This window comes from Etheostoma cragini, chromosome 15 (genome assembly GCF_013103735.1).
Source record: "Etheostoma cragini isolate CJK2018 chromosome 15, CSU_Ecrag_1.0, whole genome shotgun sequence".
Classification (NCBI taxonomy): Eukaryota; Metazoa; Chordata; class Actinopteri; order Perciformes; family Percidae; genus Etheostoma; species Etheostoma cragini.
The window spans coordinates 7,528,988-7,535,819 of record NC_048421.1 but is presented as its reverse complement, the minus strand read 5'-3'; positions in this window follow the sequence as shown (position 1 = coordinate 7,535,819).

Sequence of the window (6,832 nt, the reverse complement as noted above, 5' to 3'; positions counted from 1 at the left end):
TTCAGTAGGTGTTTTCTCTTATTTCCCCATTGGTTGTCAGTCATAACATCCTAGTTCACTTGATAAACCCCTCACAAAGCCTTCACAACACCTGCCTGATGAAAACAAATCTCACTGCAGGAAGTCGCATGTGATACTAAAGGAGATATTCCATAATCCCAATCCTCCTTGGTCCTTATTATGTCAAATTTGCAATAGGATTAACAGAAAAATTAAACTCCTTTATTGCCATACGCACATCTGTCCTGAGGGCATTTCCTCCATCTCCATCAACTTGTCTCTACTCTTTGTATGAAAGGCTTTAGTGAGGGTTTAATATTGTGTAAATTCTGACCACACACACACACACATGCACACACAGTGGCTGCAGCAGTCAGTCAGATATGAACCAATAAAGCCAGCCTCTCTAAGCCTGCAGTGAGAGGCAGAGGGAGAACGTGCTCTTTATTAGAGGAGAAATGTTGGCACCAAGTCCCTATATGAATTCACTCTGCTCTGATCCTCCGCCTTCACTTTGTCTCCAAGGCACCTCAGTCTAAACTTTGTTTCTGTCTCTATCTCCACTCAGAGATATTCAATATTGTTAGGCCTGGTGTATAACAGGGAATTTATTTTTCGTTTTCTTTGCTTGTTTTAACTTCTTTCTTTTTTTTTACAGCTGTGAACGTTTCCACCCACTATACAGTTACCAGAAACGTTTTTGTGTCTGCTTATCTTCCTCTGTGAGAGGTGGATGGAGAGCTTGCTATTGATCCGATGACTGTCCTATCAGGAGTGATATATTTAGATACTGAATGTTCTGCAGACAATGAGAGGAATAGGAGTATGTGTCAAAAACACAATGAGCACTTCAATTTGTTAAAAAATCACCAGGGTATTATTATTATTATTATTATTATTATTATTATTATTATTATTAAGATTGTGTAGCCTCAACACACCAGTGACTCCCCTGAATTACAATTGGCCATTCTTTAAAACTGTATTAAATATGAATTTGTGGATACATCATGATATGAAGCTAAAAAATACTGAATCTGAAGCTTTATGTCTCAGGCAAAAAGCCAGTATCTTCACTAGCTGATGCTCCATTAAGAAGAGAGGAATAAACAACATTGTCCTTCTTTTTGGAGTATAGTTCTAGTATTATACGGATGATAAGGAAACATGTCCGATTAGACCGTTGTTTCATTCTAACGTGACCCTGTTTAGCTGCGTAGCTGACTGTTCTGTCTTGAAAAGCAAGACAAACGTTAAATCTGTGTAAAGGCTGAGGAAAAAAATCAAATCCTGGATTTGAGTTTGTATTTATATGTGATGGAATAAAATAATTTGTACGGTAAATTAATTAATGTAGGATGTGTGTTTATCACTGATGTGTAATGATTTAGGAGTTAATTTGCCAGACTTTCTGACATCAGACTTTCAGGTTCACACACACACTTACTTACTTACTTACTTACTTACTTACTTACGTACACACATACACACATACACATCCCCATCCCTGCATGAAGGCGCGGAGATTATGCACTATGGAGATGACAAGTCTGTCTGTTAAAGCTGATGCACTCTCTCCCTTTGTTTGTGTGTAGTTTTGTAGTTTCTGTCCTCCAGGATGTTCAAGGTGTCTGTCTCTATAAAACATTCTTTATTGGGCCTTGATTGTCTTCTCTGTGGTATTACCAAGCAGTCTGTCATAGTGTGTGTGTGTGTCTGTCTGTCTGTCTGTCTGTCTTTCTATGTGCGTGTGTGTGTGCGAGTGGCATTTTGGCAGCCTATCCATTAACCTGGTGCTAATCTGCACAGTGCAGAAACAAGGGAATTAAGGCCTGCTGGCCTCAGCAGCCAATAGCTTTTGGCGGATTATATTCTTCACTCAGACGATATCAGGTGCAAAGGCACATACACACATTCACACCAACAAACGAGTAGCCTAGCTTTGTGCTGTAACAATATTATAGTATACCCCCACATGAACTTAGAAATGTATCTAGTATGACTTGTGTTAGTGTGTGCGTGCGTGTGTGCGTGCACGCTGCCAAATGACACTGCTTAATTAAGGAATTATGTGGTTTTGTAATTTTGACTATTTACAGCACTCCTGCTCAGGTTCCATTTATTACAGAGAACCTCTGGAAGGTTTCATTTATTATGTAGGACACCAGGGATACTGGGATACAAAGAATAAAAGCAAGAGAGCTTAGTGTCCTTTATTCAGTGGATAGAAGTCTCCATCCTCCTCCCCGTGGCTAAAAGCATGCTGCTTAGTAAGCAAGACATTTACATGAGCACACGACACCCACATACGGTACATCCTCCTACTTTTAATTAAATTGCTATATTGAATATATATGTATGTATTTAACTGTTCAGTGTTCAAAAGGCGTGACAAAGGTCACAAGACAGAAACAATGTATATTGTGTATAATGCATATATATATATGTATATATATATATATATATATTTAATACAAAAAAATTGCATGTGTGTGTGACTGCCATGTATTTATTGCTAATAACAGAAATAGCATCTCAATGTGTCAAAGATTCTTGTGCATTCCATGTGTATTTATAAAAACACTGTTCTGCAGTCAACTCTTAAAGGAAACATTTTGAGAAATTAACTTATCCCTTTGATGTGGGCTAGATGAGAAGTATGTATACTTCTCTCATGTATGTACTGTAAATATATTTACAGTACATACATGATATGCAGAAGCCAGTGGCCAATATATAGATATATAGAGTAGTGATATTCTTATGTGACAATTTATTGTCATTCCATACATAGTTTCACAACTTAAAACTAGTGGCTGCATTAAAAATGTATCTTCAATGTTATAATATACTTTGCAAAAAATTGGCACCTGTAATGTTCAGTATAAATGATCTGAATGCATTCAAAGGTTACATTTTGAAAACAAACCACCTCAGGTTTTTAGTTACCGCGTCATTAATAGTAGCTCTGATGTACAGATATCTAGACGGGCCCTTGGACAGACCTCTGCCAAGGCATGCCTTATCTCACAATGTTAATGCAGTGTTCATTTTCACAATCTGGTCCTCGTTTTTACGATTATTCTGACACAACATGAATGCAGCACAAATGCTCTTGCTTGCCAGACAACATTAGTGGAAATAGAGTAAATTGGAAGGAGTATGTGTTACTGCCACAAGATTCGGATCCACTCCAAAATGTAAAAGGTTTTCTTTGGCCCATGCAACACTATTCTGGCCACTAATTTTTCCATAATCCTGCTGACAGACAAACAAACAAACAATTGAGAAGAAACAATTACCTCCTTGGCGGAGGTAACAAATAAAAAGCAGTGTAGTTCAGCATCTGTATTACAGCACCACATGAAAGTAGTCAGGCACTGAGAGCTTTGAAGGATGCAAATCTCTATAAAGTCGGAGAGGGGTTTCAATGCACTAATGTCTTGCTGTGGATTTATCCAGGATTTAGGAATCTTGTAAAGAATGAAAAAGGATCTTCTGGCTGAGATTAAGAGAATCAGCACAGGGGAAAGAAAAGTTATAGAGTACAAACCTGTCTTTTCTCATCTTAATTTGTATTGCCTTTCTCCTCGTCTCTAGATTTCTGCTACTTACACAACAGAGAAAAGATCTTACGCACAAACAAATATGTGTACAAAACAAAAGTGTACACATGTAAAGTAATAAAAACTTACATTTAATTTCATCCAGGCTGCATTATGCTTCACTTCTCTTGCATCTGAACTGTGTGCGTGCGTGCGTGCAAGCATTCCTGCGTTTAGTCTTTTAGTGCGTGTGCCATTTATTTATTCAGTTAACCTAAAATAAGTAAATGAGAGTTGGGGGTTGAACAGTATTTACATGTGTTTTTTTCATGCACATTAATCAACATTTTTGTAAATGTGCCAGTGTTAGACAGTCAACAAATTTTGCGCTGTAGTCCTAGTTACCAAGAATGCAAGTCTTTATGGTGGGAGGAAACCGGAGCACCTGGTTGAAACCCATGCAAACACAAGGAGACCTTGGAAACTCCACACAGAAAGGCCTTGCCCGGACCGAAGATCAAACTCTGCCTGGACCGGGCTACTTGCTGTGAGGCAGCGGTGCTAACCACTAAGCCGCCGTGCTGCCCCATGTGTCGAGGCTGTGCTGTGTGGGGAGCAGACTGAGGTCTGAGGTGTTTATCCTTGTGGGGAGCTTATAAATTGATGTTTTCTCTTCAAATTTAATAGCCATGTAGGGCATGCCACATGGATACGCACATATAAACCCTAATACGCCAAATGAATACAGGCACAGAAGACTGGACACAGAATGACAGAAGCACAAAATACTTGTTTCTCTTAAGTAGCTGTGTATAATGGCCAGCTAATTAATCAACCGTGTGATTACATCCCACAATCTCAAAGGAATAGTTTAAAACTGCGCTTCAAAATTTAGAAAAAAATGACAATTTGTTGTTTTACTATGCTATATACCACTAGATTATGGCAGTGGCCTGGGGATGGTTGTAATTAGTAGGTTTTTGAAGTGCTGCAGGATGTTCTTGTTAGGAAGAGTCAGCTGTTTGCCCGTTTCCAGTCTTTGTAATAAGCTAAGATCAGCTAACCAGCTGCTGGATGTAGCTTTATAGTTAACAGACATATGCAAGAATAAGTGAACGTCTCAAAAATGTGGAACTTCTACTTTAACCTTAACCTTACTTACAGTGCTTATCTTATTGACATCTTCCTCAACAATACTGAAGCCCACTGTAAACTTTAGGGGGCAACTAATGTGTGCATTGTATTTTGCTCCATGAAGGTGTTTTACTATGCTTTTTTAGGGCAACAATGGCAACTGTCATACTGTAGTTGCCTAAGGTTACTACATAGCATTGCATCACTAAAGCTGTGTACAATAATATACTGTCTTAATAACACCTTGATAATTAGCAAGGCATGAAACAAGACTGGAGACACTATGGAACAACATGGATAATGTGTAGTGTACACACTCTATTTGCAGTCAGTATTAAATTATCTTTGCCCTCTGTCTCGACTGAGACATGGGTCAGCTTCTTGGAAAATACCGTGGCACAAGACAAGAAGAATGTTGCATAGATGCAAGCACGCACACACACACACACACACACACACACACACACAATGTACATACAGACACACACCTCTGCACCCAGGTGTAACTCAAATTCTCCGGCTTAATTAAGGGCAGCCCACTCTGGAGCTGCCATCTCGTTTAGCTAATTAGTCATGAATATGAAATGCCATGATTTTAATTACCTTGCCATTGTCAAAGACGAAGAGAGGGAGAGAAATCGAAGACCAATTTTCTCTCCTCGCTTGGTTACGCTTTATATTATCAAGGCATAGTAGGAATATGATTTGATTTCTTTGTAACAATCAGTAAGTTGTGGAAGAGTACATGCAGTTCATTTTCACTCTTTTACTGTGTATGTAACAACTGTATATTTGAATTATTAAATGGTCTAGTTTAACATTTAATTAGAGTAGTTGTGTTTGTTTAACAACTGTTTGTTTTTTATTTTTAATACGTTTGATGAAAATGTTCTTTTCACAGCATATTTAATAAATAATAGTGTATCTAAAATAAGTTTTTAAAACATGTCATTCAAACAACACTTGGCGCCATTTGAAAGGGTTAAAACATTGTGAAATACAACTTAATTTAAGTAAATGTGAACCTAAAATGTGCCGTTTTAAAACGGTGTCATCATTAGCGCAACAAAAATGTGCAGAAAACAACAAAAACATATGAATGTTCATTTCCTCTTTCCAAATCACTAGAACATTGAAACTTGTCCTTATTTGTGAATTCACACACTCTTTAATCAAGCTCCACTAAGTTGAGGGGATGTTAAGAGCAAAGGCGCTGAGAGGTTCTGGAAGGTTTAACACACAGGTAGCTAAGTCTGGGGTCTGTTCGCCAGTTGGTGATTACATTGATTAAGGCTGAGCTGGAGCTGAAGACACGGCGACAGGGAGTGGGAAATGGAGATAGATGAGCCTGCTGTGCTGCAGCTACGAGATAGGAATGGCGAATAGAGCTCATCTCGGCCGACCGGCTGGCTGCTGTAGAGGGAAGAATAGGCCATTCGGCTGTGATCCTCCCTCCATTGCCAGTCTGTGCCTGGACAAGATGTCACTAGACAGTGTGCTTGTGAGTTTGTTCTTTTTTTCAATGGTGGATTAACTCCTCTTCTGGGTTTGCTTAGTGTTTTTCTCTTGATTGCAGAGGCAAGCTGGAGTTCAGCATCTGCAAGTGCACACACACACACACACACACACACACTACTGTGATTGTGCAAGAACAGGTGGGCTCAGTGTGTGTCTATCACTCCCCATGGAGGTATGTTTGATCAGGGGAGAGAATGAGAGAGAGCGAGAGATCAAGTATAACTCAACGTGATTACTTTCTGGCCAAACCACAGCTTCCTCAGTCAATATCAGGTTTCAGAGCTGCGACTGCTGGGTGTTTTCCAGACATTTTAAAGCTCACTGGGGAATTTGCCATCCCACACGATGACTTTTCACCCAGCCAACCCAATCAACCATCAAACATTTGTTACCTGTGAGACTTTGGATAAAAGTATTGAAACAAACTATATTGTGTTTAATGTGGGTCAGCCAACCAGGGAAACGGCTCTATTTAGCATGCGGTCTCCGTCGTGTTGCCCAACGAAATGGCAATTAACTCAGTGCCCGCCCAGGCCACAGTACATTAGGGGTTAGGCAGAGCACAGAGGATCATGGCAGGACTGATTGCAGGCTGAGTGGTACAACGCACACAGCAAACGCTCGATAAATAGGTT